General features: G+C 36.7%; 1 protein-coding gene across 1 annotated transcript in view; it reads right to left on the reverse strand.

The window, feature by feature from the left end:
* The window catches only part of LOC123762887 (uncharacterized), a 226765-nt gene that overhangs the window by 10568 nt on the left and 203683 nt on the right, over nucleotides 1-12514 (reverse strand). The window lies entirely within an intron of this gene.

Genomic DNA, 12514 nt, shown 5'->3' on the forward strand with positions numbered 1-12514 from the left:
ATTTTAATGCTCTTAAGTTTTTAGTATGTAACATACAGTAATACAAAACACTAGAAAGTTAATAAACATTTTTATTGTGAAATATGGAAGCCAGATGTGTACGTGTGTACTATCGAATGAGTGCCATGCATGACCACCGCAATTTGTATTATTTGCGTATACAGCAATGTCAAGTAATTTTACTAATTTTGTTTTCATAATTTTCTGGTATAGTCGGTAGCTTCCTTAGTCGGTAGCATTTTTCCACTTGCATGCCACAATTAATCTCTTGTACAGCTGATACATGAATTCTTCACTTGTATCAGATATTTGTGCATTGCCTTGCACTCTTCTCTCTTCATCTGGGTGTAGAGCAATGAGAAAAATCTCCAATTTAATATACTGTACTGTACTGCATCTTGGAATTTAGATTGGGTTCTGTAGACTAGTTAGTTCACAATTGTATATTGTTTATATTAAATATTAAAATGTACCTGTTGTGTCTGGTTAGTCTACTCATTTTTCTTGTTGTATGGTGTCAAGGAAAATGTGATAGTGCCCAACATTTTAACACTTATTATTAGGTAAAGAAAATACCTTGTATAAGATGTACAGCATCTTAGTTTTTGACAATTAATAGTGTGCAGTGTTAATGTTTACTATTTTGGCAGATGTAATATTTGATATCTGATGTAAAACAACAAACTTTGATTCTGTATGCATCAGAACTTGTGTTTATCATATATTGTATGTACCATCCACAGTCAGTATGTTGACAAGTGTATTTGAAATACTTTTTCATATATTTCTGTCAACTTGTTAGTACAGAATTGTAGTAGTTTCCTATTAACATATCAATAATATTACATTCTATGTTGTCAAGTTTTTATGCTTTGTTATGCATAATTATTGAGTGCAGCAAAGCATGACTTGGAATCTTGTGATATTTTTGCCAGTAGAAATGCAGTAGCCTTATTGTGTGTAGGGTTTCTGTCCAGTATAGCCGGGTTTAAAATGGTCTTTTCTATAACTAGAATGTTAAATACAGTACTATGAATCTCATGTTACGAAGGCAAGAAATCAGATACAGTAATTTGGTATCAGCAATATTTTGAAGAATGAATAGAAATTGACTGCATAAACCTGGGCTTTGAATAATATGTACGGTATACAGTGTACGGTTTCAGGTTTAATAGAAGCTGTTTGCAGAATGAATATTTTTGTAATTTTTGTTCATTTTCACTTAAGGGTTCAGTACTGTATGTGTGTGTATAATAGTATATGTATTGGAAGCTGTTCTTGTAGACATGCATTCCTGAATATGATTGAAAGAGTTTGGACAGTGATTCATGCATGAATCTTTTCGAAATTTCTTAGGTTCTTCAATTGGGAATGATCTTGAAAAATAAACTCTACAAAGTGAGTTTTATATCAATATTAAGACCTAATGCATTTTGTAAAGTCAGGCTTAAAATCCTCATAACCAACGGAAAAGTGAGTACAAAGTATCAATAAAGTGAGCAAGTTGAGAAGAGCGGTGATTATCAAGAGAAAACTGCCAGTTAATACACCATTCACTGCCCCAGACACCAATGAGAATGAAAAACCTGATTGACCTTTCCTCGTGAAAGAACAGTCACGTCTGCTGTCAGCATATCTGTTTAACTATATTGTTGCAGTGACCTGTTGAATTAACTACCCCTCTGGCCATTATAAGTGTAAACGTTAATTTGGAGAGTTAATTTTTTAACATCCTTTTCAACCTATATAACAACCTAAGAATTATGGGAAAGATTTATGCCAAACTTGTTGCGCATTTTCTTTTGGAAGACACATGGACTAATGAATTCCTGCATCTCATCGTGGAGGCACATATGAGCATGTTAAGCATGCCATGAGAGTATGGGAAAGGGACGTCTCATCATTACTGAATCTCATATTTACCAGGGAAAAAAAAAGTAATCTTTTACCTACAGAACTATTTGCTTCCATTATGTGAGAGAGAGAGCATGTCCTATCAGAAATTAAGTAGCCTATTCCATTCATTATGACAGTGAAGAGATTAGTGAAAGGACAATTTTATCAAAAGTTTTCCAGTGGATTTGACTAAAGAATTGTTATACAGATACAATTATGGAATTTTTGTGAAACTTATAAAGTAGGCAACCAAAACTTCATCCCAAATCAGACTTGAAACTGAAAAAAAACCGGCTTCAACTGAAATTGCAAGGCTGAGCCCATAAATATAACAAATACAAACAAAACTCATACCTCAGCACTGTGGGAGAAGAAGGAGGAAGAAACTTTGAGAAAGAGATAGTGTACAAATGCAAAATGAGCCTTTGTTCTGAACATGTTTCCATTAAAAATTAGATATATTTCAAGAACAAAAATTGAGAGATTAGGGGTGGGTGCTGCAGCCTGTCCTCCAAACAAAGACCCAAAAGTGATAACGTGCACCCGCCAAACCCACTTTTTATGAATGAAAAATAGTTTACACACGACTCGCAACTGATTTCGTTCGAACACTTCCAGAACAAGTGCTTCACTGATGAATTTTGTTCGAACCACAGCGCTGTAAATGTTTCACCCACATACAACAAATGCAAATAATCACCAACAGAATTTAGCATCTAACCCAACCTAACCTATGCCTATACTGTATATGCACAATATGCTATTATAATATTAATTTATACTTTAGAAAATTCTTGTTTTGAGTGAACAGCATGTTAAAATTTATGAATGCGTCTGTGGGGTCGACGCTGGATGTATTAGACTTGAGGTGAGGACGGGTTGGGGTGGTTGATTCATGAAGACAATGAAATATATATAACCCTAAATTAATCCCATTGTTGTTGTTTTGATGATTGATTATTACCATTGTTGGGAACGGGAAGCTGTTAAGCCAGCAACCTGGTGATGCAAACTACTACTGTAGGTTGCATCACCAGAATGTAAACTACAGTACAATAATTGCTTAACTTGTGGGTTCCTATTAACTTCTAGGTGAAAAAAAAGCATGAAGTGAATTGAAACTTGGCTAAATGTCTGGTCTTCCACAAGCTACTCTGAGATTTAGCAGAAATATAGCAGTTAGATCAGATGGAATTTCAAATTGAGTACCGAGAAAATATACACATGAGACTTAAGGGCTACTCTTGCCCATGCCACCTCTTGGTAGGCTTAACCTTCATCAATCAAATGTGAGATTATCAACCCACTACAGTATTTTTCTGACATCTTTACACATATGAAATCTTGCAGATATACGGTAGGCATACAGTCCTAATTTACAAAATTGGTGATGGAGAATACTTGTTAAACTACAGGCCAGTATCATTGACAAGTGTGGTAGCCAAAACATTGAAGAATTCAATTAAAACCAAATGGGATGCAATGCCTTTAAAGAATAACAATGATAGACAAGCAGTATGGTTTCTGAATTATAAGGTTGTGCATAACAAATTTACTTAGTTTTTATAAAAGGTTTACAAAAATATTAGTTAAGAAATGTTGGGTAAACTGGATCTGCCTGAACTTAAAGTAGGCATTTGATGGAGTCCCACACAATAAGTTGTTCTGGAGTGGTGACAGGCAGACTACAAATATGGATGAAAAATTCCACAATAGAAAGATGAGAGCACTTATAAGAGGCATTGAATCAGGCTGCTGGAATGTTGCTAACAAAGTTCCATTGGGCTCGGTACCAGCTCCAAATTTTCATTGTTTATATAAAAAGATCTACCAGAAGGAATACATATTATATGAATATGTTCACTAATGATGCTAAGCTGCTGGTAGGATAATACCTAAATGATTATCATGCCATTCAAAATGATGTGGAAGAAATAAGTGCTTGAAGCAATACATGGCAAATTGCATATAATGTGGGGTAAAGCATTACTGATGAAAACTGGCTGTATTAAACCTACAAATTGTGAAAAGGTACTTAAGCACGCTGAGAAAGAAAAAGATGTAGAAGAGGTTATTCCCGCTTGTTAATTTTGGAATCTTTCAAATTAATGGGTAGAACGGTTTAAAAAATATATAAATGAGGCCCAAATTAGAATTTGGGCCTCATTTTTGTGTCAATAAATGAGGCAGCCATTGTAGTGCTCATATTTCAAAAAACATATCAACACGTTAGAAACTATGCAAATACATGCTACTAAATGGCTCTTGGACCTTAAATATAAAAGCCGAGGAGAGACTTGGAGGCATTAAACGTGCCAAAGCTAGTAAATAATAAAGAGCCGATATAATTACCACATAAAACTGATGAGGAAGAATTGTTAAAACCTGCCATTTTGAAAATAGATCACACATTAAAACTAAGAAAAATTGATTCAAAAACATAAATAATTTTTTTTACAGATTAAATAAATAAGAGGGTAGTGGATACCAAAACACTCAAAAGTTTCATAACATCATGTGATTCAAGTTAAATGAAAATGAGAAGTGTAGCTTGTATCCTGTAAGTACACTTTGGTAATTAGAGAATGTAATATTACTTAAACATTTTTTATTACTTTTATAAGTGAAGTAAGACAGTTTTGCATGTGTCTGCATGCACATACATAATCTGTGCTTTTTTATTTCTACAGACCTTTTTATTTAAATTTTTAACTTTTTACTCATTACTGCTCATGTATGAAAGTGAATATTTAGTGTGTTTATAAATATCAGTGTTTTCTCTTATACAGTATTGTGGATATCTTGCTTTATATAAAAATGTTTTAAATATTGGATCACTATCTTATAAGGGATGTTAAAAGACATGACTTTCAGTAAACTGGCATATTTATGGCATCAAATTAAACTAACATTACTTATTGTGCATTTTCAGGATGTAATTAACATAATGTACATAATTTAAAATGATTGCTATGTCTAGGACATGTGCCCTTTTTGAAAATAATGAAATAGAAACAACTAAATGATATATGTGGTATGTTCTTTACACAGGTGAATTTTTAATGTGTATTTACAATATATCAGTAGGTTTAAACAACATCCTAGAGTTTACTGTTATCGTGTTTAAGAAATTAAGTTATTAGATAAAAACCGTTTCATGTATTCAGTATTCTGCGCTATGCATTTCAGACCTTATTCCTTATGTAATAGAATATTGTACATGAAGTGTATAATACAGTATATGAATTAATTAATACTGTATTAGATGGCCAGATTCTTTGTATTTTATATAATATAAATGTTACATTATGCAGTTTCGTGCAGTATCATACGAGACTGAGTGTGAAAGTATAGGTATAATTATATCAGTCAGACTTTAATATACTGTAGAGCTTCAAATTTAATGAGTGTATAGTACTTCTTGGTTGTACATTGTAGACATCACTTTAAACTGCAATATTTTATAATATATTCCTTTAGTAAGTTTTGTTAGTGCCTCAATTGTCTGATGTCGTGCAACTCTAATGTAACAACTGTCATTACGGTGTGTCATAATCGTCAGCTTGGTGTACCTCAACTGTTAATTTGTGCCATCTGTCAATCTCACTAGCTATTGGGCATAATCTTGATAGCATTCATTTTTAGTGCTTGGAAATAATACTGCGTACAGTGTGTGTGTGCGTGCAAGACTCGTGGTGACAGTATTGTAGGAAATCTTACTAAAACTACTTAATTTGATACAAGTTAGCCATATTATTATTTATTGTTTTAATTAGGCTCCTTATCACTGAAGAGTCCTCTGCAGAATTTGTTAATGTCTAGAAAAAATGTACATATTTTCTTTTTCCTTTCATATTTTTTTTATCAAAGAAAATCAGTGTTATTTATGATTGAATGAATATTAACATGAAATGTACAGTACATATAATCATTGTGAAATGACAAATAATATTAACCATAGATAGTTTTCTTAGAAGGCTGTAAGTTGAGAGCTGAGGAATTAGCAATTTGTAGGAATGATCAGGGTACTGTAGTTAAATAGTATGGTCTACAGTATATATATATATATACAGTAGTATGTCTTCACTAGTGTGAAATTTGATGAGGAAATTCAAAGCAATAGTGATATTCACTGCAGAAATAGTGAAATATTTAGTGCTTAATGTGCAATGTTTGAATTTAACCAGAGCACCTTTGTTGTTATAAATGCCATTGCACATGAATACAAGCGTGTTGCTATATTAACTGTGATATGATAGTGATGGCATTGTAACTTTAAATTTAGTTTTGCTACCACTATATCATAATAGTAGTCTAATGACATCCATCAATGATTTTATTTTTTGGGTATTGTTGGCAATTTATTTACAGTAGTGAAAAAGAGTTTTGTCACTGGATGTAATGGTGATATATTGACCACTTTGTTCTCTCTTTAAGCAATATATTCACATGATAAACATTGTTCTTTGGTATAGTGACCTGATCAACCAGGCTGTGAGCAACTGCATTGAACAGCCTGGTTGATCAGACCAGCAACCAGGAGACTAGGTCAGAGACAGGGCCATGGACACATTGATCCTTAGAATCAACATGCAGGACAGTATTTGCCCTGTGCGCATTGTACTGTTTTTAAGTTTAGTAGATATGAATACTGTGTTTGGCCCTAGGACTATATTTTAAAAGTTTTTGGATGAGAAGTAGAATCAAAATTTTATATACAGTACTGTATTTAATGTTCATAAACAAAATTGCTATACAATATTATGTTTGTCAGATTGATCTTGTATATTCGGTTGTGAACTTGTGTAGAAGTTAAAAAAAAACTGCTAAACTTGATGTTAACTTATTGAAACTGCATATCTTGAAGATCTGCAGAATATTTACCTACCTTTTACTGAAGGAGATCTTGTGCTACAGTAAGTGTAAAATATGTTCTTATGGCACCTTGCTTGGGAGACTTGCTGTTGTTGTTCATGGAGCACAGTCAACCTGGAACTGGTTTCTTCAGTCTTGCAGTGGTGGTTGTCAGCCTTTTCCCAGAGATGGTAGACATGTTCAGTTAATTACCTGAGTTACCGAGTGTATTAATAGTGTCGGTTATATGAACATTATCAGATTATAATACTTCATGAATCTGAAGGCTTTCATATTCATAAATAATTATGAACATTTCTATTTTTTTGGTCACTACCTATTTTGGCTTCCTTAAATTTTGCTAGTAAATTTTTTTTTTTTTTAAATATTTGTTTCTTTTACCTGAAGAACATGAAAGATTTTTAGATCAACTGAAGCAAGTAGACAAGAGATCTACCTGAAAAGGACCACCCTAACTTCACTCCTTCGTGGTTGCTTCAATGACCCGAAGGATTGTCAAGGGAGATTTCTGAAGTGCCTCTTGGCTTAAGGAGAAATGAGATTAAAACAAATTTCAGTGCAATCCCACCTCCGTGTTGGCTGTGCATGGGGACAATTTCTAGTTTCCCTTTATGCGGAAGCTAAATCTGCCAAGAAACTTGCAGCTCCTGGTGTATTGAGATAAAATAACAAGACCAGTGTGGCCTAGCTGAATCAGTTTGTTGGTCTTGGGGTCAAGCGGGTACAATTGAGACGTTCACATACCTATTCGTTAGCAAGTAATTATCAAAAGAAGGCACCAAACCAGGAAGGCTATGTAGCACCATCAAATGTGCAGAATTATTAGAGGGCGCTAAATATCACCAAGGATGCCAATACGAGAACAGAAACGCATAAGGCGAACAATATCAAAAGTATCCGATTCACCAAGAAGTCTATCTAGGGAGAAGTGACCGCGAGGGACGGTCGGAAAGCAAGACACACACTCATCCTGGGTGTCGAGACATTCAACAAGGATATGCACGACTGTAAGAGGGACAATGCAATTTGGACAATAAGGAGCTGGGCGGCGCTCCATTAAGTGACCGTGAGTTAAGCAAGTATGGGCAAGATGCAACCTTGCTAGAGCCGTTTCCCACAGCCGGTTACGGTGGCAGGAGGAAGGCCACGTGGACACACAACGCTTAAGAGTACGCAGTTTGTTACAAACAACCCTGCCAATGGGCAAGGATGGAGGAATAAATAACCGGGTAAAAGTCTGAATAAGGAATACCTTTACGGCAGATGGGACAAGAGCGGATAGCTTTCCGAGGTGCAGCATCCGCACGTTCATTTAAAGAAACACCAATATGGCTGGGAACCCGGCAAAACTCTACGGATTTAAATTTACTAGAGATAAGAAACAGCCAATATTCTATCTCAACAACCACCGGATGGACAGGATTAAAGGACCCGAGAGCCATGAGGGCACTGGGAGAGTCAACTATGTACAATCACAAAGGAGGATTGACAATGAGAAAGCAGGAGAACAGAGAGCATAGAGAATAGCACAATGTTACACTGTGAAGATGCTAGTCTCTGAAGGGCGGCAACACATATACGTGCGGTCAAGAAAAACAACAGAGTAGCCTACATACCGTCCACAGACTTAGACCCATTAGTGAAGATATAAACGAAGCGGGAGTGTGAAGAAAAGTGCTCAAGGAAAAAGCGTTGCAGAACTGTAGGAGGGGTAAAAGCTTTAGTGATCCCGGTCAGGAAAGTACAAAATTTTGGGATGGGGGACTCTCCGCGGGGGCAAGGAAGGAACAATACGAGGAAACACATTAGAAATACAAACGTAAAAAGAATCCTGTAAGCGAGACAGCCAGACAGAAAAGAGGGAGGCGGTGAAGAGGAACAGGAGCTACAGGAGGGTAGAGAGTCAAAGCACGACAGAGGCGAGAGGAAGGATGTTTGCAAGGACCACGCCAGACAGCAAAGACAGTAGCAATCACAGCGGTCCTGGAGACAGGAAGTCAGTGTCAACATACAAGCTGAGGGTGGGAGTCGAAACGAAAGGCACCAGAGCTGAGGCGCAACCCAGCATGGTGCACAAACATACAGTGCTAAAGTATATAACCATTCTGGCTTGGCAATTTATTTTGATAATTTGCAGGTACTGTACTTACTGGGAAAATAATAAGCATGACGATATATTTAACCAGTGTAGGTTAAGCTTTTTAATTTTAATCGGGCACTTCCTATTAGAGAGAATATTACAGTATTACTAGATTTTACAAAATTATTCGCCAATGATTTGAACTTACTTGGCCCTGCCTATTTAGGTTACATCTCCAACTTTACTCAAAATAAAAATAAAATCATATATACATGTACAATACATTCTCATCTATTTTAGTGACAATATGATTGAAAATAAAATGAAGTTTCGACTGAATAGTACTTGGCTAAACACAAGTATCCTGAAGAAACATGCCTTGTGTCATCCACAAAATGTGTTCCTGTTGAAAATACAATAATTACTTGTTCCATTTTTTCTACAATAACGGTATTTCTCGCTAAAAGTCTGACATTCCTTAGTTACTGTACCGTGAGTGGGAAAAAAAAAAGTTTTTAAAAACATAAGCCACGTTAACAAAATGGTGAGAATTCAATCAACAGCAACCTGAATGTATTTGAAGAAACAATAATTCTCCCAAAAAATTATTGGAGCAAACGTTGTAGTGACACTAAGTCAAGTACGGGTCAGTAATTGGGTGGGTGACCTTACAAACAGCCTTACTCTTGACTAGAAGAACTTTAGCAAGCCTAACAGGCTTCCTGTCTCCCAATAACAGCAGGCCTATTCCAACTATAAAAAGGTTACATTGCTAATTATTGAAATGGTAAAATTGTTGACAACTAGTTAAGTAAGATTTTAGACTTTGAAATGAGCAAAGTCCTGGGAAACAGATACTTATACGAGATAACAGAAGCAAGTAAAGAATTGAGAAAAGAAATAACATTAAACTGATCATAACATTTCTTAAACAGTTTTATAGATGCTACTGTTTGTTCTGCAAATGATTTATATACATTAAATATAACTCTGAGGAATATACACCTAAACTTTTTTCTTTAAACACTAAATTATGCACAAAATTTACACACTTTTTTATTTAAGTGACAATAAGAAAAACTCGCTCATTAAACTTGCCAAAAACAAAAAGTAAACCTGGAGAAAGGGAGATGAGGAAGTAAGTGAGGAGAGAAAATTGTACAAAACTAGTGGGAGGAGAGACGACGAGAAGTGATCAAGAACAGCAAAAGCTTGAGAAAAGAGGGCAACATACGGGAAGAGATTGAGAGTAAATTTATTTTACATTTGTAAGTTTATTCCTTTTTTAATTAATATTGTTTAGATGACTTTAAAAAATCAACACATGCAGAGTTACCCAAATAATTTTATCCATAACCTGCATCTTTTATACAAATAAGTAATTATCAAAAGAAGGCGCCAAGCTGGGAAACTATGTAGCACCATCAAATGTGCAGGATATTCAAAAGGCACTAAATATCACCAAGGGTACCAATACTAGAACAAAAAAGCGCATAAGGCGAACAATATCGAAGTTATCTAATTCACCAAGGATTCTATCAAATCTTTTATACAAAATTTCCTTGATCATATTTACGTACAATATTTCAAATGAAATATATAATGATAGTATTGCATAACCTTTTGTGTGGCATGTGGGGTTGCAGGTTTCCTAACATAGTCGCTCAATTAGAACACCTTCCCGCGAAAATATTAATGTGTTCATTCAGGTTAAAATGTTTAAATTTTCTTCCACAGCTTGAACATGATACAAAATTATTTTTGTGTTCTTTACTGACTAAGTTTGATACAAGATCTGTCTTGATGCTCTTCTGCGAATTTACATATGGACGTGCTCGGGCGCAGGATTTATCCTTAACAAAATTTCCTCGTATCTTTTTCTGTGCTGGGGATTTACTTTCCACTGAAACAGGGTTTGCAAGATGTATTTTACGTTTAAATGAATTACAATGATTGGTATCTTCATAGGTTTTGTATATTTGATCACTAAAGAACTCCTCCAAATCATGACAATTGCCATGCCTTTGCCTCCATTTCATATTTTCCTGCACATAAGGCAATTTTTTTATTTTAAGTACAGATTTCTTATTAAAATTGAGAAATCTCTCTTTCAATTGCCAATCTTGGTGTGTTGCATTATTTATGTTGCTAGATGCATTTCTTTTACATTCACCTTCTCTCACATAACCATTGGAACACTGCTTATTTATACATGCAAAGACTATTTGTTGCATAACAGGCTTCTATACTGTTGATATATTCATAAGCATAATCTTGGCCATCAATCACCTTTTCTCTTTTGATGCTTCCCTCAACATATTCATCCTCTTTACATATCTTGTTTTCTTTACCATGTTTATTTCTATTATCCATAGGGTAAGCATGTTTCTTTTGGGAGGAGAGAGTGTTGTCCTCATGTGAGAACTGACAAGAATTCAGTTGTCCGCAAACATTAATAATTTTATCACAATCACACTTTACATATAGCTTTGAGCTGTTACAATGCTTACTTGCATCTACACCATTATGAAGATGATTTATAGTCTTATGAAGACTGACAGAATGATGTGAGGAACATTTATGACAGGCTTCATGACCCGATGACCTGTTTAAATTGGCAGTGTAAGCCAAAGGCATGTTGAGACTAACAGCTTGAAATGGTGATTTACAGGGATTGACAGCGAATGGAAAGTTACTAGTGTTTGTAATATTTATTAGGACACTGCTTAAATTAGTAGAATCTGGGGACCTGCTGGGACTGTCAAGACATGAAAATTTGTTTGAATTAATAGGATGATTGGCAGGCCTGCCGAGATTAGCACACTGACTGGGAGACCCGCTGGGGTTGATACACTGCTTGGGAGACCTGCTGGGGCTGAGGCACTGACTGGGAGACCTGCTGGGGCTGACGCACTGACTGGGAGACCTGCTGGGGCTGACGCATCGATTGGGAGACCTGCTGAGGCTGAGGCACTGACTGGGAGACCTGCTGGGGCTGACGCACTGACTGGGAGACCTGCTGGGGCTGACGCATCGATTGGGAGACCTGATGGGGCTGAGACACCGAATGGGAGACCTGATGGGACTGAGACACCGAATGGGAGACCTGATGGGGCTGAGACACCGAATGGGAGACCTGATGGGGCTGAGGCACCGAATGGGAGACTTGCTGGGGCTGAGGCACCGATTCTGAGACTTGCTGGGGCTGAGGCACTGATTGGGAGACCTGTTGGGACTGAGGCACCGACTGGGAGACCTGCTGGGGCTGACACACCGATTAGGAGACCTGCTGGGGCTGACGCACCGAATGAGAGACCTGCTGGGGCTGACGTACTGATCGGAAGACCTGCTGGGGCTGATGCAGCGATTGGGAGACCTGCTGGGGTTGAGGCAACCGATCGGGAGACCTGCTGGGGCTTACGCAGAGATTGGGAGACCTGCTGGGGCTGATGCAGCGATTGGGAGACCTGCTGGGGTTGAGGCACCGATCGGGAGACCTGCTGGGGCTTACGCAGAGATTGGGAGACCTGCTGGAGGTGACACACTGATCGAGAGACCTGCTGAGATTTGCACACGAATCATTTGACCTACTGGGGCCGATATACCGATTGGGAGACCCTTTGCAACAAAAACACTGATGAGGAGACCAGCTGTGGCCGACAC

The sequence above is a fragment of the Procambarus clarkii genome, chromosome 47, assembly GCF_040958095.1.
Source record: "Procambarus clarkii isolate CNS0578487 chromosome 47, FALCON_Pclarkii_2.0, whole genome shotgun sequence".
NCBI classification, from domain to species: Eukaryota; Metazoa; Arthropoda; class Malacostraca; order Decapoda; family Cambaridae; genus Procambarus; species Procambarus clarkii.